At 41.5% G+C, this 27,443-nt stretch overlaps 1 protein-coding gene and 1 long non-coding RNA gene across 5 annotated transcripts in view; one reads left to right on the plus strand and one right to left on the minus strand.

Moving 5' to 3' along the window:
• The window catches only part of SHROOM3 (shroom family member 3), a 533,396-nt gene that overhangs the window by 89,937 nt on the left and 416,016 nt on the right, over positions 1 to 27,443 (minus strand). The window lies entirely within an intron of this gene.
• LOC309627484 lies at positions 255 to 27,413 on the plus strand. Its single transcript, XR_014243759.1, has 3 exons — positions 255 to 8,544; positions 8,594 to 16,715; positions 20,892 to 27,413. It is a non-coding gene; the product is annotated as an uncharacterized lncRNA (long non-coding RNA).

The raw sequence follows: 27,443 nt of genomic DNA on the forward strand, positions 1-27,443 counted from the left end.
AAAACTTAAAAAAAAATTAAAGAACAAAAAAGAAAAAGAAAATAACCGAATATATTCCAAAGTGAAAAATACATGACTGCTCCTTGTGCTGCCCTCTCCCCCTTTTCTTCTCTTAGCAAGCTGCTTCGTAGTTATACATAAATATTCTTTCTCTTTATGTGGACAAAAGGGGAAAAAAGAGAAATATATAAGCATTTGCAGAAGCAGAGAGGAAAACTGTGGATCTTCCTCTTTCTTTGGAGGAATATATCTTTTTTTTTTTTTTTTGGAATATATCTTTTTGAACCACTGGCCAATAGGATATTTTTAAAAATTACATGTGTATAATGGGTAATGGCAAAGAAGCTTTTTAAGTCCAAAGAACAGACAACATTAAGCCCTTACTACTTAGTTCCGAATCAAAAGTCTGATACTCATAGAGCTAACAACTAAGGACACTCAAGCCAACAGGCAAGATAAGGAACCCAACTCAATTTCCTTCCAAATTCTTCTTCCTATCCCCCAACCCCATCCTGTTTTTTCCTTTCTTATCCAGTTGGGAGGCTAAGCTGTTTATATTGACTGATTTAATTTAGGGAAGGGACTGTTTTTGAATCTGGCCTGGCTTGTAGTTTTTCTTTTGGAGATGGGTGTTTGTTGATCAAAGCCACAAAAAACAATGTTGTTTTAATTTATGCTTCCTTTAGTTCTGCAAATTTGGGGAGGAGGGGTTTTTTTTTTTATAAGAGGTAATGAGGCAGAATCCTCTAATGGCAAGGATATTTTTCTCACCAAATTAAAACCCATGTATGCTTTAAAGAAAATAATGGGTTTAAATAAAAGTAGCTTTTCTTCAGAGAGTAAATAAATTTTAAAGTAGGAAACTTCCCACACAGTTTGAGCTTACTGGTCCTATCAATACAGGCTGGGGAAGGGAGTAAACAGGATACTTCCTTTTTTGTCCCTAACTTGAAGTGACAGAATAATTTACAGTAAGAAGAGTCTGATCAAAACATTTAAGATGTATGCCTGCTAAAGCAATAATCTTAAATGCCAGAAGCAGGGATAGAATTTTTTCTGTTTTATTTCTCTCTGAAAATATATTACCATAGTTTATTTTTAGCTAAATGAGCTCAGAACTTTATACAAATACCACTTCATTAATATTAGTCCCATGTATACAATGAGACCAAAAAGTTTTGCTATGTTTTATTTTTTTAAATAAATCAAACTGATGAGGATGATTATAATTTTTGTGACTTTCTGTTTGAATAAAAAAAAAGGACAAATCATCTTGACATTCTCATGGTATCCTTAATGGAAATAGTATATAAAGCTTATGTTTCCCAGATCAGAACTCTGAAAAACACTCTTTCCCTTAAGTGTGGAGGCCATAGCATCACACAAATAAGAAAAGTCAACACCAGCTAAACCTGTCTCTCCCTGATGTTCCTTTCTGGGTGTTGATGCATCTAAAATGCATGTTTTATTGAGCAACTAGTATACCATGGGCACTGTGTGATGGAATCTGTGGCAGGCTGGAGGACCACAGGGAGGCATCCTAAACTGGAACTGAGGGATTATGACAGGATTCTAAACTGAGGTCTAGTGAACGAATGGGAGTTAGCTGGGCAAAGAGAATGGAGGGAAGAGAGTCCAGCAAGACCAAGGAATGGAAAGAAATCAGTATGGCTGGAGTAGAGCACAAAAAAGGAAGTGGCAAAGGGGGCTGGACACAAAGGCCTGGGCAGGAGTTTGAAGTTTATCCAAGCAGTAATGGGAAGGCATTGGACGATTTTAAGTAGAGGGATGAGATCAGATTTGCATTTCAGAAGGATTGCTTTGCCTGCAGTGGCCACCAATGGGAGGGGAGCAAGGCCAGTGACCAGTTAGGACATGGCCACAGGAGTATAGGCTGAAGGTGATAGTCCTTCCACCCCAGAATGTAAGCTCCATGAGGGCAGGGCTTTTTGCTTGGTTTACCTACTATACCTCAAGCACCTAGAACAGAATGTGGCACATAATAAGTGCTCAAATATTTGTTGAACAAACAAATAAATACGCTGAAGTAGGATAATGCAGAGAGGATTCAAGAGAGGGGTCAATAGGGAGAACAACTAGGGAAGCAGAGTGAATAGGCCTTATTAATCTTTTGTGAAACCTTTAAAATCTCTTTCCTGATATAAAGTCATGCTTCTTTGCATCTTTTCCATAGTAAATCTATTTGGTTCAATATAAAATATCTAAGTTATTTCCCAAATAAAATGCTAACTTTTTTAAAGTGTGTAAATCAGTGATTTTTAGTAAATTCACAGAGTTGTGAATTTACTAAAACCATTGCCATAATCCAATTTTAGGACATTTTCATCACCTCAAATAGTTCCCTTATGCCTAATCCCTGCTCTCACGCCCAGCCTCAGGCAACTCGTGATCTGCTGTTTGTCTCTATAGATTTGCCTTTTCTAGATATTTCAAATAAATGGACTCATACAATATGTAATCTTTTATGCCTGGCTTCTTTCACTTAACATAATGTTTTTGAGGTTCTGCTATGAACTACGTCTTTGAGTGGACAGACAGAGGCCCTGTTAATTTGGATTGCGTGTAGGAGGTGGTGAGAAAAATGAAGGACTCAAGGAAGACACCCAGACTTCAGGCTTGGGCAACTGGATGGATAATGACACAATTCACTGAAATGGGGAAGAACAGATGAGGAGCAGCTCTAATGGGAAAGATGACCTCAGTTTTGGGCAAATGCCTGGGAGAGAGAAGTGGGTTTGCCTAGTAGGCAGGCAGACACATGGGTCTGGAAGGTTAGCTTCCTCAAAATGTCTATCAAAGGCCCTTTTTTTTTGAGCAGTCTGTTTCATGTTTAAGACTTCTCAGGCATAATAAAAGCAATTCTCCGTAACTTTGGCTCTTCTCTGTATAAATCTGACCAAAGAAGAAATTCAGAAAACATCACGTCAAATACTCACTTTGCATAATAATTATAATAATATCTTCTATTTGTTCAGCATTTTTTAAAAATTGTGGTAAAATACACATAAAATTTACTATCTTAACCATTTTTAAGTGTATAGTTTGGTGGCATTAAGTACATTCACATTATTGTGCTGCCATCACCACCATCCATCTCCAGAACTCTTTCATCTTTCCAAACTGAAACTCTGTACCCATTAAACACTAACTCCTCAACCCCCTGCCTCGCAGCCCCCGGCAACCACCATCCTACTCTCTGTCTCTATATGAATTTGACGACTCTAGGTACCTCATATAAGTGGAATCATACAGTATTTGTTCTTCTGTGCCTGGCTTACTTCACTTAGCATAATGTCAAGGTTCATCCATGTTGTAGCACACGACAGGATTTCTTTCCTTTTAAAGGCTGAACCATATTCTGTTACATTTTGCTTATCTATTCATCTGCCAATGGACACTTGCTTGAGTTGCTTCTACCTTTGGTTACTGTAAATAGTACCCCTATGAATGTGGGTGTAACACATATCTTTTCCAGTCCTTGCTTGCTCAGCATTTACTTTCAAGAAATTTCAAGATATAAGAGTTGGAAGATCTTTGCTAGACTTTAACTCAGGCAAGCTGTAATACATCATCACTTGAATAACAGGTGCTCACATGATCAGTTTAAGATCATAATTACAAATATCCACCTGCATTGAGTGAGGCCACCAGAACTTTCTCAAGCTTTAAGAGACACTGGGTATCACTGGACTTTTCTTAAACTCTAGACCTACAGTGCAGCAAATTGCTTTTTTCCCCTTTTTTATGATTTTGGTGATACCACTTTGAATCAACCAAAACTTGAGATCCAAGTCCCTTATAAAATTCTTTCTTTTCCCACTCATCCATGAGGTCCTGAAAGTGACCCCGTTCTCTTTGCTTTTGTGATAAAAGTGTTCAGTGGGAGCTTCGTAATGCACTTAAAGGTTTCTGTGGTTCGTCAGGTCAGGCAGGTCTGCCCCGCTACAGTCGAATTTACCAAGACAGCACTTATCAGGGAATGAAGTTATGACATGGGGTCAGGATGTCATACCTGATGGCAGAGAGAAAGATTAGACACACACCAGCCAATGGCAGGGAGGGCTTTTGAAGGAAGGGGTAAACATTGTCCTAGCTCCATTAACTCGTATCTGACTCTCAAAAACACCACTGCTCTCCAACACAAGCAGAGCACGCAGCTCACAGAAAATACCAGAACAGGGCAATATTTGCATTCTAGCAGGCTCATGAGAGACTGCTGAGAATTGCCAGGAATTAAGTTAATAAAATCAGCAATCTTAAATAGCCATAAACATCAGAAAACACCATTTTAATTGTAAGAGATGTGGCAGAAAGATGCCAAATCCATAGAACGGTCCAGCACTCCAGGCAAGGCCCTGAATCTCGCCACTGCTGGAAAAGGAAAGCCACATGGGTCTGAGCCTTGGGAATATGCTCCTCTAAATGGCTGTTTCTTCTGTGGGACTCCAAGCTCTACTACGCCCAGGGTGCAGAGGGAAAGCCACAGCTTCCTGGAACACCTTCCCTGATGCCCCACCCTCAACTGGTATGGAAGGTGGAACAAGAAATTAAACACAATATCAATGGCAAGGAGATAAGGGATTAAAAAACAAAACAAAACAAAACCCCTGGATCCCAGCCAGGCCACATGCAGCTCATAGGCAGAGCTGTACCACTTGCAGACTTGAGGGGTCCCACTAATCTGAGGCCCAAGGGCAGAGGCTCATTTTTACTCAAGGCCTTAAGAGGTCCTGTTATATAGGCAGTAAACTTATCCCACCTATTTCTGGATGGCATGGGCAGCTGTGGAATCCCAGGTGAGAACTGCAGAAGCCTAGGCCCCTCTTTAGAGAGGCAGATCCTTCCCCTTAAGTCAGTAATTCTCACTCTAGGCTGCACCTGCAAACCACCTGGGAGACTTTTAAAGCCAGAGGCCCAGGACCAACCCCAAAGCAATGAGTCAGACTTTTGGGGGACGATCCCATTGTTAGTTTTAAAAGCTCCACAGATGTTTCTCATGTGCAGCTAAAGAATCACAGCTGTCAGTCAACTCGGGATTCTAGCTGCATAAACTCAAGAAGAATTATCAATTAACAACTTACTGCATACATTTCATAAGGTGACACAGAGGTTCCTCCAAAGAAATACAACTTAGGAAGCTCTATTAGTTAGCTAGGGCCGCCATAACAAAATACCTGGCTTAAACAACAGAAATGAATTTTCTCACAGTTCTGGAGGCTGGAAGTTCAAGATCAAGATGTCAACAGGTTTGTTTCCTCCTGAGGCCTCTCTCCTTAGCTTGCAGATGGCTGTCTTTTCATTGTGTCCTCACGTTGTCTTTCCTCCGTGTGTATCCCTAGTGCCTCCTTGTGTGTCCAAATTTCTTCTTATAAGGACAGGAGTCAGATTGGATTGGGGCCCACCCTAAGGGTCTCGTTTTAACTTAAGCATTTATTTAAAGGCCCTATCTCCAAATACAGTCACATTCTGAGATATTGGGGCTTAGGGCTTCAACATGTGAATCTGGGGGGTCTGGGGGGTGGGTCACAATTCAGTCCATAAGTTTTTTAGATGACAAGGTGGCTTTCCTAAATAAACTCTTTGACTTCACAAATACCAACTGCCTCATTTACATAAAGTTGGAATTACCTGATGACTAAGCAAGCGCATTAGAAAAAGAGTACTTTTTGAAATTATGTGAATGCTGAGTATCCCCCATGGTAACCGACTAAGGGCCTACAGAGAAAATGCCCTTTTAAATGGCCAGAATTAATGCCAGGAAGTAGCTCACCTATTTCGAAAATCTGGCTCATTATCTTCAACTGCTCGGAAACAAGTGCCAGACATATTTGGTATGTATAGCCCAGATAAGAAGTTGTTTGAACAGTCAGACAAGGTGCCTCAAAATGGCAGCTTGGGTGAGACCAGGTGTCATGACTCAGATTCCTATAGAAACCAAGAAGGTAAATGGATGAAGTGAACCACGGGGATTGGGGTGCCTGGAGTGTGTATGCCCTGTCTCAAGGGCCTTGTAGAAAGTGGATCCACTGTTCCTCGAGTTGCCAATTTCTAAGAAAAACGATGGACATCTGGGTTTTCATCTGAAAATTTCCAGTTTTTAAATGTTGGAAATTATTTCAAATTAAAAAAACCCCACCATTCTGTGGGCCAGATAAAACATAGCTTCAGGAGAGACTGGGCTGGTTTGCTGCCGGTCATTGCCTCTGGCATAAAGCCACAGGGTGACCCAGGTTCTATTCTTGACTTGGCAAGTTGTGTGACTTTGCCACCAGCTTGTCTGGAATTCATCTTGAAAAATATGGGGGCTTTATGAGAGTTTCATGAAAGTCAGGTACACAATTCTTTTATTCTCTACTGGAGGAGATGCAGAGTCCCCAAGTTCAATGAGATTTCAAGCACAGACTCAAGGACTAAGACCCTAGCATCTAAAGAGGAGCAGGTCAATTCCACTGGCTCCTTCCCTCCCTCAGCTAGTTTCAAGCTGACAGAAAACAACTTTTCTTGGATGGATTTAGCTAGCTTAAAATTTTTTATTTGGAACTAATGAAAACACTGTAATCTATGCATTATTTTCAATAAATATTTTCTAGATTGCCAGAGATTTATATGGTGACTTAAATCAACAAATCCCAAAGTCCCGTTGCAGGATCAGATACCTCTCGAGAAGCAAGGAGGCACTGGAAGGTAGTCAACCCAGGAATCTAGGGACATGGCTCTGAGCTCATCTCTGAGTAACCAACTCTGTGAATCAATTTCTCTGATCTTCAGTTGGCCTATAAAGTTCTTGGGCCTTTTCATCCCTAAGTTCAATTATTCTAGTTACCAAAATTAAAATATTAGTTCTTAATTCTGCAACCAGTTATAAGGGGCACCAGGAAATGACAAAAATCAACTTGGTCAAATCACTTTAACCTGTGGCCAAGTGTTCCAGTCTTAATATTGTCAGCTAGTGAATTTGATCACGTTGGATGGGTGTCAAACTCAATGTTGGGGAAGCACTTAGATGTTTTCAAATGCAGGGAGTTTTATAAATGCATAGAACACAAGTGGTAAGGGATAATTATTGAAACCACAGTAAGTATGATTCTTTAAGAGGAAAATATTTTTGAAATCTCAAGCTTTGAAAGCACCTGGATAATGAAAAGTGATGCTGGTTTTAAAGTTTCACCATACACTGCTGTGGTAGGCAGAATTCTAAAGATGGCCCCAAGATTTCTGTCCTCTAGTTACTCAATCAAACATTAATTTAGGTACAACTGGGAAGGAAGCCTGCAGATGCAATTACAGTTCCAAGTCAAATGACCTTAAGATACAGAGATTATCCAGGTAAGTCTGACCCAACCAGGTGAGTCTTTCTAAAAGCAGTAAGGAAGACAGAGAGATTTCAACCATGGGCATGGGGGTGGGTGTGGGGATGGTGAGGAATCAATGTGTTTTGCAGGCTTGAAGATAGAGGGGGCCATGTGAGAAGAAGATTCAGGCTACCTGCCTCTAGGATCAGAGAGCTGCTCTAAGTGACAGCCAGTAAGGAAACCACAGGAAGTGAATTGAACCAACAATCTGAACACTTTTGAAAGTGGATTCTTCCCAAGAGCCTCCGGAGAAGAACCCAGCCTAGTTGATACTTCATTTCATCCTTGTGACCTTAAGCATAGAACTCAACTGAGTCACGTAGGACTCCTGACCTGGAGAACTATGAGCTAATACATTTGTGCTTCTGTAAGATGCTATGTTTGCAATAATTTATTACACAGCAGTAGAAAACTGACACAGCTGCCAGCAACAAATGTTGAGTAGGTTGTGAAGCAACTGGAACTGGATTGTAAGGTGGTACAACCACTCTGGAAAATGGTATGGAAGTTTCTCATTAGGCAAACATACATCTACCCTATGATCCAGCATCTTACTCCTACGTATTCACCCATGAGAATGAAAACATAGGTCTACAAAAAGTCTTGGACACTAATACCCATAGTAGCTCTATTCATAATAGCCCCATACTGGACACAGCCCAAATGTCCATCAACAGGAGGATGGCTAAACAATAAATATAAGCAACAACATGGATAAAATTTAAAAACATTATGTTGAGTAAAAAATACCACACAGAAGAGTACATACTATGTTATTTCATTTATAAGAAGCTCTAGAACAGGCAAAACTAATCTGTGGTGAAATAAATCTGAACACTGGATGCCTGGGGGTGGGGGATGGACTGGGAAGGGGCATGGAGCTTTTGCAGGTGATGAAAATGGTCTATATCTTGATAGAGGCGTAGATTACACAGGTGTATACACCTATCAGGACTCTGATAATGGAACTGTAATACTTAAGCATACATTTCAGTTTGTAAATGATCTCTCAAAAAAAATATATTGAAACACAGATTTTAAAAAATTCAAGCCTGTATGTTACAGACTAGTTATCACTAAGGTGTTAATAACTCTCTCTTAGGACCTCAAATCACTCCACATACTTACTCAAATTGTCCTGCAAAAAACTACGAGTTTATTTTACGCCCAGGTCCAAAAGGCTAAAAGGTGAATGCCAAAGATGCTGATGAGGTGCCCAGGTCCAAAAGGCTAAAAGGTGAATGCCAAAGATGCTGATGAGGCTGCAGCGACCTAAGCAAGAAGGGCTCTGGAAGGGAGCTGGGTGCTCAGGGGCAAGTGGCAGTGCCCTGAGACTCCCACGTGAGGGAGATGGGGCAGGAGCTTCAAGCTGTCAGATCTGATGGCCAAGGGGCAGCAACCCACAGGGGTGGCCTCCATGTGACACCCAGCAGACTGAGCCCTGAAGGTCTCTGGGGATATGGCTGTGCAGCCACATTCCTGGTTTCTTTAGCATTAACACACTGGGGAATACATAATACACTGGGGATGGGTTGCTACAGTTAAAATAAACTCTTCTTTTTATTGAAGTATAGTTGTACAATGTCGTATACGTTACAAGTGTACAATACAGTGATTCACAATTTTTAAAGGTTATACTCCTTTTATAGTTATTATAAGCTATGGGCTATAGTCCCCGTGTTGTACAATATATCCTTGTAGCTTATTTTATACCTAATAGTTTGTACCTCTTAATCCCCCTATATTGCCCCTTCCCCCTTTCCTCTCCCCACTGGTAACCACTAGTTTGTTCTCTATATCTGTGTAAACTCATCTTTTCTTACTTGGTGGGAAAGGCTTCTCAAAGCCCATAGACATTTCACTGGATTCTGCAGACTTATACTTTGGTACTTGGGAAAGGACTCTAAACAGAGCCAACAATTGTAGGCTAAAATTTTCTCAGTTTGACTGACGTGAGTCTAAACCAAAATGACCAATATGAGAAGCTGTGCTTTAGGATATGGGCTGCACTCTTTCTAAGGCGCTCTAATGGTTAGACAGTGGTATGGGGGGGAGGGAGGGAGAGGGATGTAAAGCAGTGGGGCCACCTGTTTGGCAAGGTGTCTTGAATCTGTTGGCCTCTGTCCTTAGAAAGTTCCACTGGTAAACAGGAAGTGATAGGTATTTGGCCCTCTCCTGAGGGGAAAAGTCAGCAAGGTCACATGGGGAGGCTGTGGTTAGTGGGAGGAGAGGTGGGCTGAAGGAGCCTGGAGTGTTTATAACGAGAGTTAAAATGATATGATTTAATAAGAGCGGGCACTGAAATCGAACCTTCCTGTTAGGTAGTCAACTGGAGAGGGAGGAATGGCATCTCAATGAGATTCTTCCTTGGGTGAGGTGGTTTTTTTTGGTTTGTTTAATCATAACAATGACTTGAAAAAGCTTTACCAGTGAGTCAGTAGTGGGTTTGGCTACATATATCAGAAATTAGTTACAAATCCCCTAATTATTTCTAAAAAAAAGTTTTACTTGGAAATGATACAAAGCGCCACTGAATCCATAGGTTTTGTTCTTTTATGTAAGTGATAATGTATCTGACTTGTCAGTTTTGCAAGCTGCTTGATTTTGATACTGAGAAGTATTTGATATCTTGGCTTTGAGTGGAACTGAGACTATTCACCCATTTTTCCGTCCAAAGGCTTAGAAGGGGTTCCTGCAGGAATGCTTAACACAACTCCTACCACATTATTAGAATTCACTGTTCCTAGTTTGTGTCCCTCACTTGAAAACAAGGTCTTTGGGGGCATACCATGGTTTGTCTTATTTATCCTTTATTCTTAATGCCTAACAGAGTATCTGACACATAGTTGGTAGAAATAAAGATTTCTAGTCTTGCTATTTCCTGTTAACGTTCTCTGTGGAGATGAAAAACAGCCCTGTTTTTTCTTTTTCTACATGAAGGCACGCACTCATTGCTCAATCTCAAATCCAGCCACATAACCTTTCCTTTGCTTTTCTAGCTTTAGAACCTCCCCCAAGGTCCTTTCAGAAATGAAGCAAGAATTTCTGAACAATCTGGTGAATTCTAACTAGGGCAGGGAACACAAATCACCAAGGCTGGGGGTCTGAAAACCTGTCATTTGGGTGGCCAGCTTCCCATCCCCACAGTCTGCTGGGTGTTAAGCAGATGTGATTTGTACTTTCCTAATTTTCGCAACTGTTGTGTGATTGTGGGGATTTATTATCAAATGTGTGGAAAAGCCCTTGGTAACTCCCAGACAGGTATAGGTATCAGCTTCACTTCATCTGTGTGGAAAAGGTTCAGAGTCGAAGGGAGTTGCCCTGGCTTATGCATTCAGAAGCATATCTGAATCCCAAACCAATGGTTTCCCCAGAGCCCCACGAATGTACTGAACTCTACAAAGATAGGACTGATTCCAGGACTGCCCCACATGACCACAAGAGAAGACCCAGGTGGCAGTGATCTGAGAACGTGGGTCCTTGGAAAGGATCCTGAAACCAGCCCAGTCTGCAGGCCAGGTGTTTGACTTACCTGTTGGGCCCGTAGACAGTCTGTTCTCTTCGTATGTCTGTCTGTAACTGGAAACCCAATAGTCACAGAGCTGAGAAACAGGTTTCCTCTATAATTAGTGCAACAGGCCAATGGATGTCACTGTTGCACCATAGAAACGGAATCTCAACCCCAAGGGGACTTTGCACAGCAACATGTTCACTGCTTGGTTACTTTAACAGAGCAGAGCGCACCTTGAACCAAAGGGAAGCTATTTTAAGTGGATGGTACCATATTGTGATTTATATATATGTTCTATCATTCAGATCTTCGACCGCAGTTCCTGGCTCACAGCTCCCAAACTCTTGGAAATTTCCTAAGTGATGGGAGCTTAAAGGTGTCTCTTTTTTGGTTGATGAGGTGACTTTTGGAAAGCACCTAAGAGTGGGGGCTGGTTGCCAGTGGAGACAACCTTGTGATGAGATGGTTGGAACTTTCGGTCCCAGCCCCAGACCCAGGGGGCCTGGAGGTTGACTTCAATCACCAATGGCCAATGATTTAATCAATCGGACCTATGCAGTAAAGCCTCCATAAAAACCCAAAAGGATGGGGGCCAGGGTTCAGAGAGCTTCCGGGCTGGTGAACACGTGGAGCTTGGGCAGGGCGGAGCACCTGGAGAGGGCGTGGAAGCACCATGCCCTTTCCCTGTACTTTGCCCTGTGCATCTCTTCCATCGGGCTGTCCTGAGTTATATTCTTTCACAATAAACCAGTGATCTAATAAGTAAAATGTTTCTCTAAGTTCTGTGAGCCACTCTAGCAAATTAATTGAACCCAAGGGGGAGGTCGTGGGAACCTCTGATTTCTAGCCAGTTGGTCAGCAGTACAGGTAACAACCTGGACTTGTGATTGGCATCCAGAGTGGGAGGGGGTGTTATCGGAACCTCCAATTTGTACTGTGTAGGTCAGAAGCACAGGTAACGACCTGGGCTGTGTCTAGTTCTGAAGTGTGTGTTCAGTCTTGCAGGAATGAACCTATGGAATCTTCCCTTAACCTACGGAATCTGACGCCATCTCTACATAGTGTCAGAACTGAGTTGAATTCTCAGACACCCTGGTGACAGAGAATTGCTTGTTGGAATCCCCGTCCCCCACACATATTGGAATTGAGGTCAGAATGCCAAAAAGAGATAGAAATTAATATTCCATTTTTAATTTTTAGAGCTAGTAACGAGCAGGTACATTCAGGTTAAGTTAAGGCAAATAGCTTTGAATAGAGTGGGAAGCTATAGATAAATGTGTCTGTCACCTATCAGGGGAAAAGCTGACAAAATGAATCAAACCACTTCAAATATTGTGTTTCTTTCACTCTAGATGACTGCCTTTCACAATTAATGTGCAAAATTATTTAAAAAATACATATGCTGATGCTTAGAGTGAGACCTCTCGCCACATCAATGGCCTGGCATAAACGTTTTGGAAGGAACTTCTAATCCCCAACCTGTATAATGATCAAAGGCATCAATAACTTTATTAACCAGGAACTGTGTTAGACTTTTCACAACTCTTTAAGGTAAATATTATTTCCATTTTTTCATATGGGGAAATTGGGGCTGAGCAAGGTAAGTGGCGTTTCCAGTTTATAGCTGACAAGGGACAACATGGATGCAAGTCCACATCCACTGGCCAGCAAAGCCCCCGTGCTTTCCAGTGGCCCGAGAGTCAAATCCCAGTGGCATTCCCTGGCAATTCTTAATGCTTTTAGAGCTGTCACAGGTCATAGGCTATAATCATCCTTGGATTTTCTGACGATGAGACCTGTCACAGCTGTCAGACAGGCTTAACTGGCCTTTTGGGACACTTCCTTAAAATATAAGTAGATTGGGCAACTAATCCTATACTTCTGTGTGTTGGTTCTTCTAGGAGCCTTGAAGTCTAGATTTGGAGAAGGAAAGGTTAAGGGAGCAATCCTAGAGAGAAGTAACACAGGAATTTCTTTGTGTTTATCTTAACAACATCCATAAGATTCAACATTTAGTCTGGTAACAATCATCCCCCTTTCCTGCCCAACAGTCTGGTCTTGGTCACATTTAATATTTTCAGATAGAAATGACAATAGGACTAGAGTCCTCTCATTGGCCCAGAACTTAATGGTGATGCCAAATATATATATACGTATACATATATATATTCAGTAAATACTGAGCACCTCCCAAGCATAAAAGCCAAGTCCACTTCTTTCTGAGTGAAGTTATTTTCACCAGTTTAATCCACACTTAGGCTAAAGCCACACAGTAGGATAGGGTAGAAGTTAGACAATCAAACAGAGCTCAGGTTACTTTGGGCTAACCACTTTTTCCCTCCGAGCTTCAATTTTCTCATCTGCAATATGGGGATAAGAAGTTGTTGATATGATAGCATAACGCAATGGTTACGCTCACTGAGTATTTCCTAAATGCTAGACCCTTAGAGTGGCACCTTAGAACAAGGGTGGCAGGCAGTCATCCTGGCTTGCTCCCTCTCCCTCATCTCTCATATCCAGAGAGTCAAGTCATGCCATCTTATCTCTGAAAGATTTCTCAAATCTCTCCCCTCCTTCCATGGCCCTAGTTCAGGCCCTCATTATCTCTTGGCCTCCGAAGTTGGTCTCCCTGCTTTCACTCCTGTGCCCCTTAACTCCATTCTCTGCATAGCAACCAAAGCAATTGGTTTAAACAAAAGCATGCCACTCCCTCACTTAAAACCCGTCAATGGCTCCCCACCTCCTAGAACAAAGCACAGGCTCTTAGATTGGCAAACAAGGTCATCCTGTCTGCCTACCCAGGATTTAGCATATGGATTTTAGCACCAGGATTTTAGCACATGACCAATACACACACTCTCTAGGCTTCTTTTCACCTCTGCATCTCGTCTTATGCTTCAATGTTGCAACACTGAATTATGCCTCTGTTCAGTGTTCTCACCTCCTCCATTGACTTATCTTTTAAGACTCAGCTCAGACTAGACAACTCAGGAGGGCCTTCCTTGATACCTCCAGCTTTCTTAGGATGCCTTCCAAACTGGGTCAGGAGCTCTGTCCCCCGACCGTTATCATGTGCTTCCAGCTCCTGTGCGTGTCTATTTCACTGCATTTACCCCATTGATGGGCAATTTATTTATGAGTGTTTCTCCCTCATATTTTCCTTAAGGAAAAAGCCATGTCATCTTTATCCTTCTATCTCCATCACCTGGCACCATTCCTGGCACAGAGCAAGGGCTCAGGAAATAAAGTGAATGAAGGAATGAAGATAGCAGCGTGATGCCCAGCTCATGCTCTTTTTTTTTTCTTTTTTTGGAGTAGGGGGCTGTGCTGCATGGCTTGTGGGATGTGGGATCTTAGTTCCCCAACCAGGGATTGAACCCAGGCCCTTGGCAGGGAGAACACGGAGTCCCAACCACTGGACCGCCAGGGAATTCTCCCAGCTCATGCTCTGTGCATACGCCACACCCCATCTCAAACATGTCATGTGTCTGGAACACTGGTTCTCAACCAGGGGCAATTTTGCTCCCAGGGGACACTTCACAATGTCTGGAAGCATTCGGGTTGTCACGATTGGGGGTGGAGGGAGGGTGCTTCTAGCATCTAGTGGGCAGAGGCCAGGGATGCTGCCTGCAGTGGCCAGGACAGGCCCACCTCCCATCTCACAACAGAGGGTTATCCAGCCCCAAAGATTAATAAGAGCCACAGTTGAAAAATTCTGATCTAGAACAGGGTCTGGCACATGGAAGACCTCAATATGGGCAGGATTCCTGATGCTGGCAGCTTAGTGGCGTTAGTGACAGAAATGATAATCATGCTTGATATAACATCATATAATTGTACAGTATACTGTTTTCAGTTTATTGAGCAGTTCTGCATGATATTCACTCATTTCATGGCATTAGACCTGAGGGAGTTCGGTTCTACTTTTACACTCATACTTTACATAAAGCAAAGGTCCTACTCAGGACCAACAGAGTATGACGGGTGGCCCTCTCCTCCCACTTCTCTCCTAACACACACACGATCTACCTGCTTCAGGGCTGCGTCCCTGAACAACCAGCTAGAATGCCTGAATCATATGGGTAAATCTGTTAGTTCACCAGCTATGGTGTGGTTGAAACACACACACACACACACACTCTCAAATGTATTTCACACGTTGCATGAACTCGTAACTTGAACACCCTCTCCAGGAAGGCCTGGCCTCCCTGGGATCATAAGGGAAATGTAACGATTAAAACTTTTAAGCTGTCAGGTGAGTTTCCTATTAGCCATTGACACAGCACAGTTGAGGCGGTAGCCTGTGACACGGGACACAGGCTGACCCACTTCTCAGGGAACTCATAGTCCCATCAATTACAGAATACCTATTCATACTGGGCAATTCTTTTCAACCATGCATGTTCCACCACTTAATGTTTGGAGATGAGGTGCATGGTGAAGGAGGCTGCCTACAGGTGTCAAAACCAGGATGTAAGTTCTAAATTCACCAGAGTGACCCCTGCCTATAATTCAGCTGCACGACCCCCTGTCTGAACGCTGAGGCAAATTTATGATCAGTTTCTCCTGGTTATCTTCAGCTCCTCTTTCAGTTGCCCTCTTATCAGTCCAGACGTCTTTTTGCTTTTGAGAAGAGCCATCTTTCTTGTCTCAGCACCTCCCTTTTTTCTTTATCAACTCAAATTATTAAACTGCTAAGCCGATTGCCAACACTGGATATGTTTGCCTCTGCTTAATACACACTGGCACAGAAGTGGCTGTGTCCTTTTTCTTTTTTCTTTTTTTTAAACTTTTTATTTTATATTGGAGTATAGGTGATTAACAATGTTGTTTTAGTTCCAGGTGTACAGCAAAGTGTCCTTCTTTTTTGTAATTAAATTTAACACTTAATTCAGCCTAGAATTTCCAAGCTGAGATGAGGTGTTTCCCCCCACCACACACAAATCCATATGTTGAAACCCTAACCCCCAATAAAGTAGCTTTGTGAGTCCTAATATAAGTAGGAGTGACCTGCTTTATTCTAGAAAACCTTTTTAATTCTAAAATAATGGTTTTATCCACCATTAAAACCACACCCAGGTAGAAATTCAGGGGTAGTGAAGTTGGACTCTGCAAAGCTTCCTTTGCCAATGCCCCGATTTGCTGGATAAATAACCAACGTCCCAAAATGATGGGTTATGATAGAAAATTTCCCGTTGGCTACAGTACCATTAAACATATCTTAAGGGAGTTCAAGTAAATGTGCCATGAAGAGGCTTCTACTGGTCATGCCAAGTATGTGGTGTTCCTTGGCTTGGGCAGTTAGTTCATTTAGAATTTAAACAAACAGAAAATGCAGCACTAGCCAGCTCTTAGGTTTCCTGATGGCTTGCCAGCTACCCACCCAACTATCCTCTAAGTGGCAAAGGCATTACCCACTGATGTGCATGTGCAGTACAAAGCCTAGCCCCTTTTCAAGCTCAAGAGTTCCCTGACCTCTTAGTCATTGCTACGTGGTGCTATAGACTGAATGCCTGTGTCCCTCACCAAATTCATATGTTGAAGCCCCACCCCCCAATATGGCTGTATTTGGAGATAGGGGCCACTAAGAAAGTAAGGTTAAACAAGGTCATATGGGTGAGGCCCTAATTTAAGAAGATTAGTGTCCTTATAAGAGACACCAAAGAGCTCATTTTCCCCTTCTCTTCCTCCTGCACTTCTGCAGGCACCCAGGAAAGGCCATGTGAGGATACAGAAGGTGGCCATCTGCAAGCCAGGAAGACAGCTCTCACAAGAAGCCAAGCCGCGCTGGAAACTTGATCTTGATCTTGGACTTTCCAGCTTCCAGAACTGTGAGAAAATAAATTTCTATTGTTCAAGCCATGCAGGCTGTGGTATGCTGTTATGGCAGACTGAGCAGACTAATACAGATGGAGTTATTATAAACTATATGAAGAAGTGAACAACCTATCAAGGTTATAATAATTACCATCCACAGCAATCACCTAATGACTTATTGTGTACATCACAGGTCATCAAAATGCTAGATTTTAGAAATTAAGACCTGTACACTGAAAACTATATAGACACTGATAGTCACTGATGAAAGAAATTGTAGAAGTCACAAATAAATGGTAAGATAGTCTGTACTCATCGACTGGAAAAATTAATATTGCTAAAATGTCCATATTACCCAAAGCAATCTACAGATTCAATGCAATCCCTATCAAAATTCAATTGGCATTTTTCATAGGAATAGAACAAAATTTGTATGGAACCACAAAAGACCCCAAACAGACAAAGCAATCTTGAGAAGAACAAAGCTGGAGGCATCACACTTCCTGATTTCAAACTATATTACAAAGCTATTACTATAGCATATAATATACTATAATCAAAACAGTATGGTATTGGCATAAAAATAGACACATAAATCGAAGGAACAGAATAGAGAGCCCCAAAATAAACCCACACATATATGGTCAATTAATTTATGAAAAAGAGCCATGAATATACAATGGGAAAGGAAAATCTCTTTAATAAATGGTGTTGGGAGGGACTTCCCTGGCGGTCCAGTGGTTAAGACTCTGCACTTCCACTGCAGGGGGCATGGGTTCGATCCCTGGTCGGGGAACTAAGATCCCATATGCCGTGTGGCATGGCCAAAAAACAAACCAAAAAAAAAGGGGTGTTGGGAAAACTGGACAGGCACATGCAAAAGAATAAAACTGGACCAGTATCTTACACCGTACACAAAATCAACTCAAAATGGATTAAAGCAGGGGTCCCCAATCCCTGGGCCACGGACTGCTACAGGTCCATGACCGGTTAGGAACCAGGCTGCACAGCAGGAGGTGAGTGGTGGGCAAGCGAGCAAAGCTTCATCTGCCGCTCCCCATCGCTCCCCATGGCTCACATTACCGCCTGAACCATCCCCCGCCTCCCCCCGCCATCCGTGGAAGAATTGTCTTCCACAGAACCTATGCCTGGTGCCTAAAAGGTTGAGGACCACTGGGTTAAAGACTTGAACATAAGACCTGAAATCATAAAACTCCAAGAAGAAAACATAGGGGGTAAGCTCCTTTACATCAGTCTTGGCAGGCATTTTTGGACTTGACACCAAAAAGCAGAAATAACTAAGTAGAACTACATCAAACTAAAGCTTCTGTACAGCAGAGGAAGCCATCAACAAAACTAAATGGCAACCTACGGAATGTGAGAAAATATTTGCAAATCATATATCCGATAATTCGTTAATATCCAAAATATGTAAAGAACTCATACAACTCAATAGTAAAAATCACAAACAATCCAATTAACAAATGGGCAAAGGAACTGAATAGACATTTTTCTAAAGAAGACATACAGATGGTCAATAGGTACATGAAAAAGTGCTCAGCATCACTAATCGTCAGGGAAATGCAAATCAGAACCACAGTGAGATATCACTTCACACCTGTTAGAATAGCTATTCTCAAAAAGACAAGAAATAACAAGTGCTGGCAAGAATGTGGAGAAAAGGGAACCCTCATGCAGTGTTGGTGTGAATGTAAATTGATGCAGCCACTATGGAAAACAGTGTGGAGGATCCTTAATATGTTTATTATTCATTTATTTACTTTAAACAACATTTACTATCTATCTATCTATCTAGTCCACACCACATGGCATGCGGGATCTCAGTTCCCTGACCAGGGATTGAACCTGTGCCCCCTGCATTGGAAGCACGGAGTCCCAACAACCAGACCACCAGGAAAGCGCCCCCCTTAAAATTTTTAAATAGAACTACCTGCACTACCATGTTCATTGTAGCATTATTTACAATAGCCAAAGGATGAAAACAACCTAAGTGTACACCAATGGATGAATGGATAAAGAAATTGTGGTATATACATACAGTGGAATATTATTATTCAGCCAGAAAAGAGAAGGAAAACCTGCCATTTGTGACAACATGGATGGACCTTGAGGAAATTATGCCAAGTGAAATAAGTCAGACAGAGAAAAACAAATACTGTATAATCTCATTTATGTGTGGAATCTTTGAAGAACAAAAACAAACCCAAAAAACCCTCATAGATACAGAGAACAAATTGGTGACTGCTATACACAGGGAATGGGGGATGGGGGGTGGTGAAATGGGTGAAGGTGGTCAAAAGGTACAAACGTCCAGATATCAGATAAATAAGTGCTGGAGATGTGATGCACAGCATAGTGACTTAGTTAACAATATTGTATATTTGAAAGTTGCTAAGAGAATAAATCTTAAAAGTTCTCACCACAAGAAGAAAATTGTATGAATATGTGGTGATGAATGTCAACTAAACTTATTGTGGTAATCATTTTGCAATATATACATATATCAAATCATTATGCTGTACACCTAAAACTAATACAATGTTATATGTCTATCATATCTAAATTTTTAAAAATGTAAAATTTTAACCCTAGATTTATTTTATGTCAGATGAGGAATCAATTATAAATTAATCCTATATGTACACTATTTTTTGTTATCATTTTAATATCTTCCTGGATCATTTTATCTAATTTAGGAGAAAAGCTAGTTTATCTTTCATGACATTATCTTAAATTTATGTAGCACATTTTTCCCAAGAAGTTCAAAGGATTTTACTCAAAACTTCTCACTGGTTTTGATTGAAGTCCCAGGATCTAGGCAAAAGGCCGATTGCATTGCCCCGGTTTTCATTAAAAATCATTTTGCTTTCTCTTGGTATTTGATGAGAGAAGCAGCTCTTTGATTTGGGGATCTTTTTAAAATTGACTTTGTTCTTTTTTAATCCCAACTGCTCCAGGCATCATTAGCTTGTCTTAATAGAAGTTTCAATTTCCTTTTATCCCTTTGAGCCTGGGTTCCAATGTCCTCAAAGCAGCAACTTTTAATTGGCCTGGAAAAGGTCACCGTTTTAAGAAGAGGAAGCCATATCATACATTTTACAGGGTCAATGTGGGTCTTTGAGATCAGAAAGGGATGGTTGCAGGGGGTGGATTCATCCCCCAGCAAATGTTTAGGTGGCATGTGATTACCTCCTAAATATTTTCAATATAATGTTCCACGTAATTACATATACCCACTCTTCTCCAACACATTCCCTGCTATAATTAGTTGGCCTTGATTTAAAATTCATTTGTCTTTAAGATTTTGTCCTCCTTTTAAAATTTAACCAATGGCTGAGAAGCAGTGTTAACTTTGACAGTGGTTTCCTTATATGTAATAACTTTTGGTGACACTCTCCTCTATAAACACCCCAATCATATGTTTTTTAGAAAATGATACAAGGGCATCTAATGTATTCTCCCACCTTCAGGTACCCTCCCACCACACATTGTCTTGTATGTTCCAGCGGTAGTTTCTCCAAAGAAATCTAAAGTGTAATAAAATCTTACCTATACATGGACACAGTTTACAATCAAAAGAAGCTTTTTGAAGGAAACCTACCCTATTACTTTACTTTCTTCTAGTGTTACAAACACTAATCTGGATCTGGAGTGGGTACCTAAATCCTGAAGTGGAGGAGGGAAGCCGTAAACCTTTCAAGGATCTGAAAGAATTCACAGAAACTTGACTCCATCAGGGCAGCAGTAAGGAGGGGAGGGGGAGAGCTGCTAAAAAATTCTAGTCTTTAAGGGGCTAGCCTTCCACTTCAAAGAATCACTGATATAAAGAAATACTCTACAATATTTCATCTCTTTAATTACCAAGACACTTTTAAGAAGCCTCAATGTTTGGTACCTCAGGAGTCATCACTCAGGCACTTATGAGAAGTTAAGCATTACTACACAATTATTTCCACACAATTCCTATCTTATAGATGGACTGTGGATAAATATTATGAAAAAAAATGGCATATTAGAAAGATGCTACAATACACAAAAAATTAAAAATCTACGTCCACAGGTTTCTTTTTTCTATATTATTGCTTGAAGAAAAATAAATTGATGAAGGGATTTTTTTTTCCCTACAAACTTTCCAGAATAAAGTTCCTTGGCTTTCCCTTCTCTTGCAGAATTTGGTGAAATCCTAAGTTTAATGCACCTAATGGAAGTAGACCACCAAGAACAAGGTAAGCAATTGTCCTCATCTAGTTTTCCCTGAAGCACTGTGTTCTGTGTTACATGTCACCCACAAAAGAGAGTGACGTGGACAATTTAGAACACAATCAAGGAAGAGGGACCTTCCTAACAGCCCAGGTCTCTAGATCAAACATGGAAATAAGAGGTGAAAGAATTAAAGGTTAACTAACCTGGAAGAGACCTGGCAGAAAAATGTCAACTGTCCTCAAAAGATTGGAAGGTGGTAAAGTGGAAAAAACCATTCATATCTTCTATTTGGTCCAAGAAGGATGAAAGCACTGAAGTTATGATAGAATTAGTATAAAGGAGAACATCACTGTAATTTGAAGTGCTCTGAAAATGAAATAGTCTGCTTTGGTACTTAGGAGTTCACTTTCCCCGATGGTGTTCAGGTGGACACTGGCGGACCACTCTAGGGAACTGTTGTAAAATGCATGAGAAAAGAAACTGAACCGCTTGGATTTTCAGTTCCCTTCTAACTCTCAAGCTCTATGAAAACGCCTGCCCTGGGGAGAAATCACTGACGCAACAAAATTAGGTACAACCAAATAATTCAAATATTAATGGTTTCAGGGATCCAGGACGTAGGATTTATCTTGTATTGTCTTTGTGTAGGCTTTCCTAGCACAAGGAGAAGGAAAGAGTTACTTCATTCCATTAAAAGAGACTGTATGTTAAACAAGTCTAGTTCACTTAGACAAAAGACAAAAGACAAAACAAAACAAAACAAAACAATATAGTCCCTTTAAGTGTGCTCCACGTGATTGTTTATCTACACTCATCTACTTAAATTGACTCTTCTGAAATTTCTGTGTGCATTGTGCTGGGAGGATGGATGCAGGCTTTCCGCAGCCATCATGTCACCCAGCTGGGATGCGGAGAAGGTTCCTCCACTCCCCCCGAGGAACCTTCAGCAGCTCTCCCCTCATGGCCCCCATCAGCAAGGGAGAGACTAAATGAGGTTCGAGCCCTGGAAGGCATCGTCTGGGACTGTTGAGAGGCAGTGGGTCAAACCCAGACTAACTAGTGACCTACAGGGAGGGGATGGAGAGAGAAACAGCAGAAAGGAAGGTATTTCTTCCAACAACTCCCTTTTCATGCTGGTATTTGTAAAGTGTGTCATAAAGAGAAGGAGCAGAGCTCATCTTTACCGACTAACTCTTACTCAACAGTTGAACTCCACATGACGCTATGGAGACCACTTCATATTAATCCATTTAGGTAAAAGACTTGAAAAAGAGATAAAGAGATGGCATGGTGCTAAATACACAGGCTTTGAGTTAAAAGAGCCAGGGTTCAAGTTCTGACTTTCTAGTTTCTAACTGTATGACCTTGAGCAAGTAGGTTACTTAACCTCTCTAGGCCTCAGTTTCCTCATCTGTAAAGTGGGGCTAGGAATAGTGGCTGGCTCACCCTGAGTACTAGAGAAATGCTAGCTTCTGTTATGTTCACAGAAACAGAAAACCGAGTCCCTCTTGAGCTTGCTTCTCCTTGAGTCCTGTCCAAGACACAAAAGGAACAAAAGCGGCATTGAGGTAAGAATCTAGGTCACATCAGACCTGTGGCTCTGCTGATTGGAAAAGAACATGAACCCAGACTGGGGCAGCTGAAAGTGAAAGTGAATCCTACACAACTTTTAAAGAAAATAAAATGAAAGTGTATTTTCTGACATGGAGAGATGTCCAAAATTATTAAATGAAAACACATGTTAGAAAACAGTGTGATCGGGACTTCCCTGGTGGTCCAATGGTTAAGAATCTGCCTTCCAATGCAGGGGATGCGGGTTTGATCCCCGGTCGGGGAACTAAGATCCCACATGCCACGGGGCAACTAAACCCACGCGCTTCAACTAGTGAGCTCACGTGCCTCAACTACTGAGCTCACGCGCCTCAACTAGAGAGAAGCTTGTATGCCACAGCAGAGGATCTCAAATGCCTAAGACCCGACGCAGCCAAAAATTAAATAAATCAATAAATAAATATTAAAAAAAAAGAAGAAAACAGTGTGATTGGGACTTCCCTGGTGGTCCAGTGGGTAAGATTCCATGCTCCCAATGCAGGGGGCCCGGCTTTGATCCCTTGTTGGGGAACTAGAGCCCACATGCATGCCGCAACTAAGAGTTCGCATTGCTGCAACTAAAAAAAGATCCCGCATGCCGCAATCCCGTGACTAAAGATTCCGCGTGCCACAACTAAGACCTGGCACAGCCTAAATAAATAAATAAATATTAAAAAACAACAACAACCACAGTGTGATCACCTATGGGAAAAAAGGATTACTATTAACATACATGATGGTAACATGTCAGCATCTATAAAAGAGAAGAGCTGGAGGAATTTCCACCCAACAATGGATAATGATTTGGGGAGCAATTTAGGACTGTATGGGACATTCACTCTATATTTGTTATTTCTGTAATATTTGGATGTTTATAAAGAATATTATTCATTTTTAAATTCGGAAAATCAATGTTTAAAAAGAAAAAACACATCATCCTATTACAGATTTTACATTGTACTGTATACTGATCACCTTAAACTGGAGTAGGCAATTAATAATGACAAGAGATAAGCAGATGCAGGAAATGTTTCTCTTATTCTCCTTTCAAAATGACAACACACATCACATTTTAGAACCTCTTTCATAAATCTGCCCATGAGCCTATTGAAGTAGGTATTTGTGGTTAACACTTTGTGCTGTGCGGCCTTACGTCGTGGTTTGAATCCTGGCTCTATGTCTTACTAACTGTAGGACCTTGTGCAAATTTCTTAATCACTGTGCCTCAGTTACTTGACCTGTCAAATGGGACTAATAGTAGTACCTCAAAGGGTTGTTGTGAGTACGAACTGAGATACTGTATGTAAAATGCTTAGAACAGTAACTGGCATATAGTAAGCACTAAATAAAGAGTTTGGCCGTCATTATTTTATTCTTCATTTAGAGAAAACTGTGGATCCGAATGATACCTTTATCTCAAATCAACAAACGCCCCAGGATCTTGAAATTCATTCCCACTGCCACCTCTCTAAGACCAGAATTTTATCACTTAATTCGTAGATTGTTGCTATATCTTCCTACACAGGCTTCTCTCTCCAACTTATCTTTCCTGGCATTGCTGGATTCAGCTCTTTTGAGCTTTCCTTTTTTCTCTTACAGTTTGGCTTAAATGGCTTCAGTAGTTTCCCACTGTTGAAAGGTTAAATGTCAAACACCTTCACCTGTCCCTTCATACGTTGGCTTCATCCTACATTTTTTTTTTTTTAACTGAAGTAGAATTAATTACAATGTTGTGTTAGTTTCAAGTGTACAGCAAAGTGATTCAGTTATACATATATATATTCTTTTTCAGATTCTTTTCATTACACCTTATTACAAGATATTGAATATAGTTCCCTGTGCTATACAGTAGGCCCTTGTTGTTTACCTATTTTATATATAGTAGTGTGTATCTGTTAATCCCAAATTCCTAATTTATCTCTTGACACCCCCCCACGCCACCTTTCTTATATGTGACACGGTATATCAAACACAGACCACAGTGGCTTCAGCTGCACTGTTCCCCGAGAACCACAGAGCACCCCTGATTCTGAGCCTTTGCCTCAGGCTATTGCCCACCCCCCATTCCTAATCCCCTCAGTGCAAGATCCCAGTCAGTAATACAAGACTCAAGAAAAGCTGTCTGGCCACTCAAATCCACAGTTACCTCTATTTTGAAATCCTAGAGCATCTGACATCCTGGCCCAAGCTCTCATTGGAGGTTCAATTACAGTCACTGAGGCGGGTATCATATGTAAATTCAACAAGCATTTATTGATCAGGCTTTGGGAGTTCAGAGATGAAGAATACAAAGTCCCTATCCTCACTGAGCCCATGTTCTATCAGAGAAGACAGAAAGTAAGCAAATGATAGCTGGGCTATGGCTGCCCACGTGCTTTGTCAGAGGCATATACAAGGTACAGTGGTGGCCCAAAGGCAGAGACAACCACAAAAGAATGAATCAACATCAAGGGCTTGAAGTGTTGTTGAAGGGCTTATCTTTCTTTCTCCCAACCAAATTTGCCCTTCCTCTGGTTGATCAAAAACATGGAGCTGGATCTTAAATATTTTAAGACCCTGTCCTACTTAAGGTCTCAAAATGACAGGCTCTGGCACCAGCCTCTCCCTGGAGTATATTTCCACCTTCCCTGCTACTTAGTCCACCTCTATCCGCCTATTTATTTGTTTAAAACATGAACCAACTGGTCAGGTACAGTAATCTAATTCTGCATTTGGTTTGAGGCCAATGCATTGAGGGCATTCAATAAATAATAGTGCCTGGTGTGCCTTTCCTAGATCCTGGCTGCATAGGTCTGAGACGAAGCTGGGATCCTAGGAGGCAAGCCCGAGAGATAGTGGATGAAGGGTGGTAGAGCTCTGGAGATCACAAAGGCAAATTTGCTCTGATAGCCTGACCCAGAGATCATAACACCTGCGGGACTTGCTGCAGTGAAGCCTACACGTGCAAATATTACACCACTGAGTCGGTTAGGGTGTGAACTTCTTCCTGACATGATTTTCCCAGATTCAGTCTGGGTAAAAGCACATAACGGCTTCCCCACTGTGAGCACACAGGCCCATGTTTACTTGCCTTCATTAAAGAAATTCTCCTTCCTGTGAGTGGGTGGTTTTAGGAGGGGTGAGGCAGGAGTCTTTGTTGGATGATATGTTGGATGATATGGGCGTCCCAAGGGAGGAAGAGCAGGGAAGAAACAGGAAATCCTTAAAATAAAATTCCCTGGACAATGTGTGTCCACTTATCCATCAATCCGTTCATTCATCTTATCTATCTACCACGGGATAGGCGGTGAGGCTACAACGATGAATGTCACAGGACCTGGCTCAAGGGTGACATTCAAGAAATATTTACGGAATTAATGACTTAAGCTTATGCATTAGCTTTACTTTGATTACCATTTCCTACTGGAGAACATTCTTTGCTTTCTGTACGCCAGATGTTACCTAGCATATTTCAGCCCACAGTTAACGGAGGCATCTCGGCCTGCATAAAAAGGATCTTCCAACATATTCCCTACATTCTTGAACTTAGATCCCAAAATGCCTATTTTTAACCTTCTTCCCTGCTGTCTTCTCCCAATCTCCATTTAAGATTCCACTGTTTGCCCCACTGTTTGGTTTCTCCTGGCTTCTGAATGATAATTCAAATACTGATTGCTTTCAGGCTACACTGGCAGTTTCCGCTTCGCCTCTAGCTCTCTCTTCCAAGTTCCGCTGTCTCAGAGAGCAAGGGGCTGGAGAGGAGTCAAGGGAGTTGGCTCCCCATTCTAGCGAGATCTCCTGGCTTGGAGGCAATTTGGCTTCTCCAGCTGTATCTCCCATTCTCTGTCTGTAGAATGGCAGGGATGCCAACTGACCCAGGGATAGAACAAGGGTTGGTGAGCTCATAGCTGGAAGAGATGATGTATCCAAGAACAAAGCAATATTATGAGGTGAAATTCTGATTTTATGGTCCATCAATATCAAGCCTCATACCGTTTCTGGATTTTCTGCTTCTGTGATTTTGGCGCATTTCTTCTAAGGAAGAGGTCTGGATAACGAGCATGACTCGTCTTCTCAGGCACAGACTCCCGTATATTGAATGGACTTGGCACAAATCAGAACACCCGGGTGTAGCTGGCTGCTAATCAAACACTGCCAGCAGGTGAGCACGAAGAACACCTGGTTTGGAGACGCACTTCTGATGCGGGAGAGCATTTTCTAAAGTGTCACTCAAAGCTGGATTCAATTAAACTACAAGTTTGAAAAGAACTCACGTTACAAAATGAGAAATCCGTCTTTATGCTTGAAGATGCAGAAACTTTGTAGATCACAGCTACCAAAAAAGAAAGAAACCACACATACACACAAAGACACCAATGAATCATTTTTTCCCCCTGCAGAGTATACAAAACAAATTCTTTGAGCATGAACTGTGGAAGTCCCTCTAGAAGAAAACTCCTCTTTATATCTGATTGTAATAATCTGGCAGCTGACAAATATGTCAGCGATGTACACAAAAGAGCAGCTAAAATCTAAAACAAATACTACTCTCATAAGCTGGATAAAAAATGGCAAAATAAATGGCCAGTAAAGTATGGATAACCATAATCGTTCTTATATTTTAATGTTCAAACATAAGAATGAACAAGCAGCTGTTATTTCTATTTAAAAAAAGAAATTGGCCAGAAATAAGATTCTCTTAGAGAAATGAGCATCTAACCTAAAATCATCCCCCAGGTCACTGGAAGACACATTCAACACCCACGTCGCTCTTGTGTGCCACACAACACTTCTGATGTACCTGATGGAGGAAGGAAGAGTAACTTCTGCTGTATTACTGCCTTCGCATCCGCCACCTCTCCCCAGAAACCCTCACGCAGGAACTCTGGCTGATAGGAAACAGAGGCCAATGCCGCCCTCACTTACGGATTTTGCTGCCTTCTCAACTT

This window comes from Balaenoptera borealis, assembly GCF_965194805.1.
Source record: "Balaenoptera borealis genome assembly, chromosome: 4".
Classification (NCBI taxonomy): domain Eukaryota; kingdom Metazoa; phylum Chordata; class Mammalia; order Artiodactyla; family Balaenopteridae; genus Balaenoptera; species Balaenoptera borealis.